The sequence below is a fragment of the Rhinopithecus roxellana genome, chromosome 18 (assembly GCF_007565055.1).
Source record: "Rhinopithecus roxellana isolate Shanxi Qingling chromosome 18, ASM756505v1, whole genome shotgun sequence".
Classification (NCBI taxonomy): Eukaryota; Metazoa; Chordata; class Mammalia; order Primates; family Cercopithecidae; genus Rhinopithecus; species Rhinopithecus roxellana.
Window position 1 is genome coordinate 28,118,182 of NC_044566.1, and position 13,269 is coordinate 28,131,450.

The following is a 13,269-nucleotide window of genomic DNA, read 5'->3' on the forward strand; positions in this document are numbered from 1 at the left end:
AAAATGACTTACTACAACTTCTTTGTAAGATGATGCCTTTCCTATTTCTATAATTTTCTTTAATACAACTATTACTAAAATTAAGAGGACAAATGATCCATTTGTAAGCAAGTCTTTAAGGAAATAAGAAAAACAATCATTCCTAATAAGGAACTAGATTAAACAAAAATAACTGTTAGTGTGCTATTCTATATTCTATAATTTTACATATTTCAGATTAAGAACACAGAAACATTTTTCCTTTCATCTTTTTCCTTCTAAGAACACTGTTTTCTGTTCATAAAGAATAAATCCAAATGTTTTTAACTGTTACAGTAATCAAAATATCCAAGAATTATGGAGAGAGCTATCATTATCTCTAAATCTGTAGCCTTCCATGCCTTAAAATTTAGATTGGCATATACTTCTTGGTTTATCCCAAATACCAGACAACAAAGAAAAAAAACAAAGAAACTTTCCTCTCCATAGAAAAGGGTAAGGGCCTTTAGAGGTCCTTCCTCCCCTGTGATTGGAATTATCGTAGGTAGAATTATTGTAGGTAGAATTATCGTAGGTAGAATTATTGTAGGTAGAACAGATTGAGCCTATAGGAATGTCACCTGAGTCGCACCATTTTCTCCTGGCAAAACAAGCTGCACTAGTCCCTTGGCTGCCCTTCCCTTCCTCCATACACGCTGTTGTTTTCCTCCTTGGTGAGTTTCTCCCTTTTCCTTCTCCTCATACACACTGTTCCTTTATTTTCCCTTCTGCCTTATTCCTCCAAGGCTAAAACCGTACTGCCTAGTCCACATTTGAGAAATACACCCTTACAACGCTTTCTTAAGACACAGCAACACTTTTAGCTACAAAATCATCTTTACCTATATCTTATTAAGTAAAAATTACTGGGAATCAGGAATTAAGGATTTAAATGGAGGCAAACGTAGTGGAATTAAGATTCCTATGAGAAAAATATATAGATTAGTCCCTATCTAAGAGAAAAAAATTCAAAAAAAAAAAAAAAAACAAATCAGCAACTCGGTGTACTTTCCCCTCTTGCCTCGTGCCCATCACATATTCCCTGCAAGTCTATGTAGATGAGAACCCATCCCCAGATCTTCTTTGCTCCCTGAGAGTGTTCTTGCTCTTACCCGATACATCATTCACCATGTATTTTTAATTCAGTCTAGCTTTGGATATACTAAGAATTATTAGTTTAAAATCTACCACAAAGGTTAAAAATGAAATAGAAAAAACTCATGTAAATTGTACATAGCATGGGAGTTCAGAGAACAGAATTGTCTAAAATTTTAATCAGAAATAGTATCAGTAGTAATAGTAAAATAGCTAACATTTACTAAATATTTGCTATTCGTCAGGCATCTAAGCTCTTTTAATCCTCATGATGGTCCCTATGCAGTAGATATTGTTGTGTCTCATTTTATAGTTAAAGAAATGGAAAGACAGAGAAGGCAAGAAAACTTGCCACAGTCCACATAGTCAGTATTGGCTGAACCGGGACCAGTACCCAGGCACCTGGCTTCCTCTCCTAGTAAGAGATGGCTTTGCAGATGAGGCAAGATGAGCCTGGCCTCCAAGAATGGCTGTGTGGGGTGGGCGCTGGGGGTGCAAGAAAAGAGAAAGCTGACCTAACTGGTTGACAACGCTTGTATGGAAGGGAAATGAAAACATAACTGAACAAGCAGTAAGTAACCAGAAGGCAGAACTGCATAAAACTCTTATTGGAGGAGCATTCTTGGATCTGCCGCAGTGGGTGAGTGGGAGTCATGGTGGGCTTATGAGTGAGAATGCATGGTTCAGGTACACACAAAAGATTTGAGGATAAGAGTAGAATGATCACCAGATATCTCTAGAAAAATCAAGAGTCAAAATATTAATGGTATTTAAACACTGGATAAGAGCAAGCTTCCTGGAATTGAAATCATACAAAAGTCTTAAAAGAAAAACAAAAGTCGAATGCTCACTCACTTGTAAGGGTGAAATCTATATGAAAGACACAAGCCTTATATAAGGTGGTGCCCTGCCAGATTTTGAGGCAGGCGTGCAGAGGAGAGAGGACCTCACATGTACACAAAAATGCACTCCAACCTTCAGAAGTTAGTGTGCCTTCTTTTAATTAACCAACAAAAGTTGTATATATTTATCTTGTTCAACAAGATGTTTTGAAATATGTACATACTATGTAATATAGAAATTTAGCTAATTATTATTCACATTACCTCAATGTGCCTCTATTGTAGCTGGGAACTTTTTATCTTTCATTGATTTAGGGGATACAAGTGAAGTTTTTTACGTGGATATAATGTTTAATGGTGAAATCTGGACTTTTAGTGTCCCCATGACCTAAATAGCGCACATTGTACCCACCTGGCAATTTTTCAACCATCATTCCCCTCCCACCTTTTGGAATCTATTTTTCCATTCTGTAGATCTATGCGTAGGCATTGTTTAGCTCCCACTTATAAGTGAGAACACGCAGCATTTTATTTTCTGACTTATTTCACTCAGGATAATGACCTCCAGTTCTATCCATAATGCTATAAAAGACATGATGTTTTCCATATAATTTACATTCCCACCAATAGCATTGTATCAGCATTCCCTTCTATCTGTATCTTTACCAACATCCAACATCTGTTCAGGTTTTTTTGACTTTTTAGCAATAGCCATTCTGACTGGTATAAGATGATATCTCATTGTGGTTTTAATTTGCATTCTCTGATGATCAGTGATGTTGAGCAAGTTTTTCACGTGTTAGCCACTTACATATCTTCTCTTGAAAAATGTCTGTTCAAGTCCTTTGCCCACTTTTTGACAAGGTTGTTTTGTTCTTTTTGAGTTCCTTGTAGATTCTCGATATTAGCCCTGTGTCAAATAGTTTGAAAATATTCTCTCCCATTATTTAGATTATATGCTTACTCTATTATTTTTATTTATTTATTTTTGTTTTGCAGAAGCTTTTTAGTTTAATCCATTTAAGTCTCATTTGTCTATTTTTTGCTTTGTTGAGTTTACTTTTAAGGACTTTGTCATAAATTCTTTGCCTAGACCAATGTCCAAAAGAGTTTTTCCAGATTTTCTTCCAGGATTTTTATGATTTCAGGTCTTACATTAAATTCTTTAATCCATCTTGAGTTAATTTTTGTATATGGTGAGAAGTGTGGGTTCCGCTTCATTCTTCTGCATATGGCTATCCAGTTTTCCCAGCAACATTTATAGAATAGAGTGTTCTTTCCCTGCCGAGAACTTTAAAAGACACTGAAAGCTCAACTCAGTGAGCTTTTTGCAGATAAAGTTTACCAAGACTCTTAATGATATTGTTAGCATACAACATTAATTCCAACAGCTAGTTTTATTTGTTTTTAAGTCTACTGAAGGGGTTTATCTAAAAATATACTTAAAATATTATATCCAAAAGTACCTTCCTGACATTCTCTCTTCCTCGCCCTGCTTTATTTTTCTTCGTAGTCCTTATCACCTCACATTATTTTTGATTAGATAATATCTTTGCAACATTGGGTTAGGCAAATATTTGTTAAGCAAAACACAAAAAAGTATGGATCATAAAAGAAAAAATAACCAAATGGTAATTTCCTCAAATCTTTTGCTCTTCAAAAGACAGTTAAACTGTGAAACAAAAAGGCAAGTAACAGACTGGGAGGAGATAACTGATGTATCTGACACAGGGCTTCTAATCACAATATATACGGAAGTTTTATAACTCAATGAGATAAAGACAGCTCGATTTTAAGAAGTTGGCAAATGATCTGAAAACACTCAGATAAATAATGCATATTAAAACGGCCATTAAGTACATGGAAAGATACTCAAAAATCACTAGTCATGAAGAAAATGTGAGCTAAAATCATAATAAAATACCACTACGCACTAAGTAGAATAACTAAATTCAATAGACTGATAATATTAAATGTTGAGAAGAATGTGGGACAACTGATATTTCTAACAGTATTTATCCACAACAGCCAAAATTTGGAAACACAAATGTCCATCAACTGGTGAGCAGATAAACAAACTGTGGCAAACCCACATTTGGAAACACTGCTTAGTAATAAGGAATTACTCAACATGAATCAATTTCAAAAAAGTATGCAAATTGAAAGGGATAAAACACAACAGACTACGTACTGTATATTCCTTGTATAAGATATTCTAGAAAAAGCAATACTAGAATGAACTACACTGTGGCTGGAGTTCAGGTAAGAGGTTGATCTTAGGGACATGAGAAAACTTCTAGGGTTTTATATGTTGATTATGGTGATGGTTACTCAACTGTTAATTACAAAAACTCAAGCTGTCCACAAAATAGAATACATTTTGTTGTAGGTAAATGATACTACGATAAAGTTGAAAAAAAAAAAAGTAAAACAAAAGGCAAAGATGGGTAAGAACGGTCTGCTAGAGAAGAAAACAGCATGGAAAAAGTATGGCTTGGTTTTGGAGTCAGCACCGATCATTTTACACCAGCAAGAAAGCACAGGCAAAAAATAAGAAAAACAACAAAACAAAAAAGCAACACCAGGAAGTGCTCATTTTTAAAAAGGGAATGAGGAATACTTGTCTTTCCACCTTCACTTCTTCAAAGTTAGACTGTTTTCCTACAAATGACTATTATTGCTTCATAGATGCCTCCCAAATCGACAAAGCCAGTGCTGATTTCTACTTAAATATATTGACAATGCCTATATTTCCATCTGAATGTTCTACTGTCACATCCAACACAATGTGTTAAAAACTTAATTTCCATCTTGCCTCCAAATCGGCTACCTTTTCTGTTTCTGTTAATGGTTGTACAGCTCAAAAGCTAACTCTTCTTTCTCCTTCACTTGGCTCAATCCTCATCACATCTTACTCCAAACATCTTTGGCATCTGTCTCCTCATCTACATGTTCACTGCTTTCAGCAGTTGGCTTCCCTATCACCACACTCATTGACTGCAATAATTACCTTACCTGTCTCTCAGCCACCATACTTGTTCTTCAATTCATTGTGTAGGCTACTTGATTATGCTATCTTTCTAAGTCTCTGACTTTAACATTTTAACTATCTGCTCAAAAGCTTTTGGTAATAATCCCGTTACCTATGAGATAAAGTTTAAATCCCCCAGCCAGGATACTACAGGCCTCACTCAAGCTTGTCCCAACCTAACTCTCATCCTGCCTCCAATCTGCCCACCCCTGTTAAAGACTCATGCCTTAAGCTTCCCCCATCAGAACGTAGGCCTGAAGAGCTAAGACCTTATTTAACTCATCTTTATTCAATGCTGTACCCCTAGAAGACTCTGTGAAATGTTTGATTTGGACTTCTTGCCTCTGTGCCTTTGGATGTGCAGTAGTCTTTAACTTCTCATTTAAATCCTACCCATTCTTTAGATCCACACTCAAGACTTACGTCCCCACCACCTTCATTAAACTCTCACTCTACCACGTGATCACTATTTTTTATTACCTAAACCCTTGTTACACAATGTGGTCCTCACTGGAAAGATCTGAAGACTCATTAAAAATACGGAATCCCAGCTCTGCCCCAGACCTAATGAATCAGTCTGCATTTGAACAAGATCCCTGGTTGTTCTATATGCACATTGAAGTTTGAGAAGCATTGTTTAAAGCACTCTAACTCTCAGTAAAGTCTGAGTAAATTCTCACCCATAGCTTCTAAAAATTACAAACACCCCCATATCTCCAGAACTTCCTTACTACTATGTCTGACAGGTATACATTAACGTGTTTTTCTTTCGTTAAAAAAAAAGAATTCCTTCATTTAGTCTTCATATCCTTCATTTGGACATAGAGACAATTTTATAAGATAAGCAGAACTGGGTCTGGAGTCATATGAGGGTTTCCACTTGCACAATTTACTAAGCCTGTGACCTTGAGCAAGCCACTAAGCCTGCATCTCAGTTTCCATACCTGTAAACTCAGTCAACCACCCTATCTTATAAAGTGGTTGTAAGATTACAAAAGGCATTAAAGCAAAACATTCAAACAATTTATTTCTATTCTCCACTCACTCTTTCAAAGGCAGTATTTTTCCTTCGCTTATACATTTAATAGCTTTAAAACTCAAGTATTTATCACATCTAACCCATCTACTAGTTATTTAAAGGAGAATTATCCCTGTTTGTCTTCTTTTGGTATATTCATATCTTGGGCTACTACTAGTTTCATGTGTCTTTGGCAATCTAAAGCATCTTGTTCATGAAATGAAAGATTTATGAATATTTCTTCCTCTTAATAAATGGCAATCATTTGGTAAGTTAGAAATAATTATTTCTAAAGGCGTGGTAAGAAACGATAAGTTCATTTATTATAAATCTTGGTTAAGAAATTCTTAAAGTGTTTCTGTGCTTGAGTCATTTCTTGGGCTTTGCTTTTCTGAGTCACTATTTGATCCCCCACTCTTTTTTCTGCAACCAGAGAAGAGTTTCATCTTACTGGAATTAGACTGCACTATTTATTGTTACCCTTGATGTGCTATGCTTACCACCTGTTTATAACCCTCCAATAGTTACACTGATAGCAGGATTCTGGGCAATCCTGCTACTGAAGTAATTTTTCTTCTTTAATCCAATAGAGTAGATACTTTTACTTCAATTTATCTTTCTGCTTACAATTTGGTCTCTGGAATAGAACTTCACATTAATAATCTTTAATTCTTTGTATAAAATTTACTATGTAATGATCTAAATTACAACAAAATAATATCCCATGTTATGTTTTCTTTTTTAAAGACCACTTATTCCCAGCCAAGGACAAGGACATTTGGAGGAGAGAGAAACAGTTTAGCTTGGTTTTAACAAGATTAAGTAAAATAGAGCATCAAAAACTGGTAAACAAGAGATTATTCTAAATAAAATATATTTACTAATTCTATTTTTAAATACAGGTTTCAGGCCAGTGCTATAAAGGTCAAAGTGTGATAGTATGATCCCGAGCAATTTAGATTAGTAAGGTTTTACAATCCTCAGCACTTAACAAGAATGTTCCATTATCACAGCAAATACAATGGAACATTCATAAATATCTGCATGAAAGTCATAAAACCTATAAAGGCATTTACAAACACATATCAAAATCCAAATACTCTATTATTTCTCAACTAGACAGTGTTAGAGGACCATATGTTTACTACATCTCTTCTATTCTAAGGTACATGTTCTCATTTAACATTCCTAAAATTAGGAGATCTTAAAAAAATAAAATAAATGATCTGAGACTTGATGGCACACTGTAATACATCCACTCAAAGTTACTTAGCTCACAAACTCAGAAAAAAAAACTTAAGATCATAATACGAAGATATTTGCCATGTATCAAATAAGATATTCTCAATCACGTACACAAATCCATGCTGGGTATAGCTGGCCTTAACCAATTTTAGTCACAGCCCTAGAAAGAATGTCAGCAAATTTTTAAAGTCTGTTTAAGTCTGTTTAGACAACACACTGGGAGAAGCACAAGCATGCAGGCAAAGATACTCCAGGAATGAAAAACCTAGCTTAACTACTGCCCAAGGTCATCTAACTAAGCAACTTACTCTTCTCTGCCTCATTGCAATTCAGGCATGTGAAGCAAAAGAGAAATACCTGGCTGGGCTGTTACTAGTTTAGAAATAATTTATGTAAATCACTTGACAGTGTTCAAAAGCTCTTATCTTCCAGTTTGTCTAAACTTAATTGCATCACAGTGACAGGAATATTTCTGAGATACTCTGGAGGCTATAATATAGATTTCCTAACCTCGTTGCTAATCATCACTCCAAATCCAGCATTCCCTTAGAATTGCACGCTCAATCACTTCTGTTCCTTAAGACCTAAAAGCAAAATTTAAGACTTAAGCATGCTTTTCTGCTTCTCCGCTTTTGGCTTTAAGATCAAGGTAGGAAATGAGCAGGTTTTATTTCTCTTATGTACACACAAGATTTGTGATCTGTCCATCATGAATATGATATTCAGTGGATGCTGTTGACAAGGCACAAGACAAAAGGTCCACAACTGAGAGGGCTCAATAGCAAGACTAGAGTATGTGAGGCTCTACCCAAGCCCCCCACACCACCCACCCACATCCCCATCAGCATTGGGCTGCTTCTATCTACCCTGGACAAAAAGCTCTATTTGTTAATAACTCAGCATAAACACCTATATTTAATGATACCACTCCTATTTCTCCTCCAGGACATGGACCAGGCCCCTTTGGTGAAAAAAAAAAAAAAAAAAAAATTCATCACCAAAACAAGGATTCAGGGACCTCCAGGATCCGGCACATCATTCTGTGAGGCCTCGGAAATCTATGTTCTTATTTAATAATGTGTGTGTGTGTGCTCTATTCTTGGGCATTTTATAAGTGAATATACACAAAATTGAGCATGAGATAAATAATAACTATGGATTAGAGATTTTTATTTCTCAGTATGAAGCCAAAAGAAGTCTAGTGAATGGTTAAATTGTTGACCAAGATACACTAATTCCTTCGATGATTTTCTCCATATCTCAGTAAATTAAATAGAACACAGAAAAAAGCATTTCAAAACAATTGACAGCCATCAGTATTACCATAATGCAATGAAACAGTCAAATATAGTAAAGACAGTAATACCTGATAATTATCTAGGGACTTCTCCCTCAAATTGCTCAAAGCACAGAGAGCAAACCCTTGTTAAATTGACAGTGGTTAATACAAACACAGCTTAATTCAAAGCAGGTGCTTCTCCCAGGCCCACACGAACCCCACTTTTTCCTTTAACAGCTTAGGAAAAATTGGCTTATCTGCAGTGTGGTGATTCAACATGTGTTTTTAATCTAATGAGATTTTATTACACTATAAAAAATCTATCATTTACATTTAAGAATAATGTTAGTATGAGTTACTGAGTATACAGTATATCATTTTTTTAAAATTAAATGTTTTACAGTAATTCTTTGGGAAGATGTTTTCTTAGGTTTACTGTGCATATTTGGTCAATGGTGTCTGAAGCACTAGTACCAAGCTCTTTAAAAGATAAAGTGACACAAAATCCTGACTCCCAGGTTAGTAGGGGCACCCTGAAAGGCATGTCTCTGAAAAACAAAGAATAAATCCATCAACAACCAATGCTACCCAGGACTACTGCTCAACATGACAGAAACCATACCAGGGCAATTACCCGTAAAACATAATGGCTCCATTAACCTAAACTCTAAAAAAGAACACTAAACAGCCAATAAAAAACATTTATGCCTACTCTATTTAACATTTGATAGTCAGGTTCTACTTTTTTAAAGAAAAAAAAGTTTTATCTTAATGCATTTTGACATAACATTATACTTCCTAGTTTCTTGACATTTCATTGTATACAAGTAACACTGGAACTAAATAATATGCATGTCTTTCATCTCAAACACAGTACCTATTGCTTTTTATAATTTTTTAATGCCTAGGGTAAAAAAAACAAATACTTCAAATAACATAATCAACATTTTTCATGTTGTTAGTGTAATAGCCTTTTACTGAATAAAGCAAATGAGAGAAGTCCAAAAGGAGCAGCTAAGTTTTTTCTAAGAGGAAAATGTGACTGCGACGTACATTTGAATTCAGTAATGACAAATTTTGAACACCTATTCCAAAAAGAAAAATATTCATAAGCTCTACAAAAACCTTTCAGATAATAGCTTCTTATCTAAAGGATAACCTCTTTATGACCAAAATGACACTTTTCAAAGAAATGAAGGGGAAAATATGGAACAACAATAAAAATAAACCAATAAACAATGTGAAGCTTTGGATTTGATTTGGTGTCACTGACTAGTTTAGATTTTAAAAAGTGAGGGAAATAAAACTTTCTAAGTAAACATTCAAATCAGGTTTTAAAATTTCAAAGATTTTAGAAAATATAGAAGTTTGGTCTCAAAAAAGTTAATTCAATTGTATTGGCCCCACATATACAGAGGCAAGAGCAAATAACTTAGCTGTCTGTTCTCTGGTCTCCAGCTTTGCTATTCTAATAAAATGGATAAATTGTTGATTTTATCAACAATTTGATTAACCATAAATGTTAGAAAAAACTCATTTGTTTTAATATCTGTTCCCAATGGAGAAAAGGGATAAGTTTTAAATGGCCTAAATTCTCAAAAATAAAGAGCTTGTAATTTGCAAGCAAAAGTTAAGTAGCCAGAGGCCAGATTTTTTCCTCCATGTTTTCCTATAGGAGACACGTATCTTCTTAAAGTCAAAACAAGGGAAGTCAAATTATGAAAATGATCAGAATGATAATTCAATATCATTTATGGAGCACTTACTATATACAGTCACCACATACTTTATATACTTGACTTCATTTAATCATTACATCTTTGTGAGGTAGGGGTATCACCCAAGTGATATGATTTGCCAAGTTCCAAGCAAAAAGCAATTACAACTGTCTAGTTATTATTACCAGGGTTTAGCACACAGTTTGACACAGAGCAAGCAATAAATAATTATTTGCCATAAAATTAAACTCATGGAGAAGCAAAGCCATTACAGGGAGGAAAAGTAATCTGTCTAAAGTCATTCAGCTACTAACTGATATGACAAGATTAAACCCAAGTCAGGGAATACCAAAATCTCTACTCTCATCAGAGATGATTCTGTTCACAACCATGGATATACATCTGCTCAATGTGCTTGTTCCTTCCTGGAAAGTGACAAACTCAGCCTGGGATTTAGTAGAAACAGCTCAAATAAACTGTGAAGAAATCTTCAAGTTTCTCTGTGTTCAGATCCTTCAAATGTTTTCTAATTATACTAAAGTCAAAGTTAATGTGACTTTTTTTGAGGAGGAGGGCAGACTTTGATGTTTAATACTAGACAAAGGCAAAAAGTACTAAGGCAGGTAACTTGACTTTAGAAGGAATGAGGCTTACTGTAAACTTGTTGGCAAAATTTCTTAAAGTAATATTGATGACTTCTCATAAAAAATTACTTTCCTAAGCGTTCCCGCTTTTAAAGTGCTCTATTCTTTGCCCTTGAGCTTCTACCAAGATATTCCAACTACCTATATAACCACCATATTTTTCTACCTGAAAGTCTCAAATATACACTTTACATTTGTTTCACAAGATAAAAAGTGATCAGTGATTATGATATGAAGACACTGAAATGTTTCTAACACTTTATGTAAAAAAAAACATTATTTAAATGTCAGTTAAGCATTCTTAACATTTATTACTGGCACATCAGCACAAGGATTTATTAAAACTTTGAACTACCTTGAAAGGCACATAGTCCAAAGTTCCCATTTTAGTTTATTACATACAGAAATGAAACACATGCTCCTCTTAAACTGTGTAAGTTTTAGATTATGTTGTAATATGTCATATCATTATCATTATTCTGCTATAAGTAAAAGGCAACTGAAACCAAAAGTTCAGTGACTGCTTTGCCAGATTTGCTTTGCATTTGAATAACGAGAATAAAAAGAGGATGAGTTGGCAAAGATTAAGACAGGTTTTTCCCCATCTTCAAAGCCTGGTTTTAAGATATCCAGGAAGTCTTTGCAATTGAAATCCAGTTTTCAGATAAACACGTAAAGACGTATGGTAACAGGAACCAAGGAGATAAAGGGAATAATACATACTTCCTGTTCTCAAATAGTTTCAAGTCTCTAGAAAAGCTAGATGTAGAGGAAATAAAAAGTCCTTTGAAAACCCAGATGAGAAACCTATGTCATCTCCAATTATATGAGTTTCCTGATTAAAAAAATGAAATGACTGCACGTGTCTATATTTCCAGAGAAATCTGTGCATTTATCTCTATATAATATATTCCAGCTGTGAATTTACAGGGCGATCTCACCAGTCATAATGTGAACCCCACTGAGGGCAGGTCTCCATCTTATCTATGTCTGTGTAAGTATAGACCACATAGAAGATGCTGAATCAATGCTCATCACATAACAAACAAGTGATGACTTCCCTAAAACCAAAATTTCCTCTTACTGAATAAAGTGCCATTTTCTACTCTGTAGCTCCAGAAATAGATTTAACCATACATACCCCCAATGTCTATACTCTCACACAAATAATCACTCAAATCAGGCCAGAATAGAACATGAAAGTCAGAAAAACAATGCTTAATACTTCTGGTTACTGGTAAAGCTCACATTTAAAAAAAAAAAAAAAAAAAAAAAGACTGAGTAAACTAAGGTATTTCAGTATCAGCAATTTTAAAAGTTGGATTAAGTCAACATAGGCAGCCCTACAGACAATCATTTGAAAGAAGAATGTCTTCCACAAAAATATCTCTTTGGTTTAACCCTTCAAAGGCCCTTGTTGTAAAACAAATGCTAACTGATCACGGGAGACAACTTGCATTCTCCCATGAAGGGTCTCTAGATTGGCCACCAAGTGAAACCCTTCGGAGTAATGAATGTAAGACAGGATAGTTTTAAAAATGTAGACCCTGGCCAGGGAAGTCCGCAGCATGAAGGCTCATCTAGCAGGCCGAGACAGAATCAGGCCCCAGGGCTTTTTTGGATTTGAAGGAGTAGAGAGCAAAGGAAGAAGTGCTGATATTCAGAAACGTGGCTATCTGAGAAACAGATTAAGAACTATAAATGGAGAAAAACAGATACAGATAAAACTTCAATTATTCCATGGCTTGTCCCAGCATCAGACCTGCCTCATATCCCACAACCTTTCACTGCAGTTAGGACTCGTAGACATACAAACTTTGTCATTAAAGAGCATTTCCACATTTGACCATACATTTTTGCTGACGGTCTTAAACAGAGCCTCAGCCACCCAGAATTAATGTTCCTCCCCTTCCAGGAAGCAATTCACAACAGAGAATGGCTGAATGGGATAGAGATATATACAACGCAATCAACTTCCTTTTCGTTTTATGCTCTTCTAATAGTTGGCAGAAACGGTACATTTTTAAATAGTCACATGAGTTGACAGGTGGAAGTCACCATGCTCAAGTTGCAGATCCAAGTTTGGATATCATTAAGCTTACTTAAAAAAAAAAAAAAAAGATTAAGATGTTGAGAAACTCATTTGAAAGACATGTACTTGCAAAAAAAAAAAAAAGTAAAACTAGGTCTAAATTATTTTAAAAAGCAAAAATTAAATAATTCAAACTAGCTATATTTTTACTTATATGAATAAACCTTAAATACACATATACACTTTCATACCTCAAGCCCAATTTGGCAGACTGTTAAAACAGAGTGCCATCTGGGAACCTGATTCCTAAGAATGACTTTAGAGCACTGCCACAAAATCAAGCACTC

General features: G+C 34.9%; 1 protein-coding gene and 1 long non-coding RNA gene across 19 annotated transcripts in view; one reads left to right on the forward strand and one right to left on the reverse strand.

Moving 5' to 3' along the window:
* LMO7 (LIM domain 7) overlaps positions 1 to 13,269 on the reverse strand; it is a 222,152-nt gene that overhangs the window by 83,642 nt on the left and 125,241 nt on the right. The window lies entirely within an intron of this gene.
* The window catches only part of LOC115894539, a 51,825-nt gene that overhangs the window by 10,091 nt on the left and 28,465 nt on the right, over positions 1 to 13,269 (forward strand). The window lies entirely within an intron of this gene.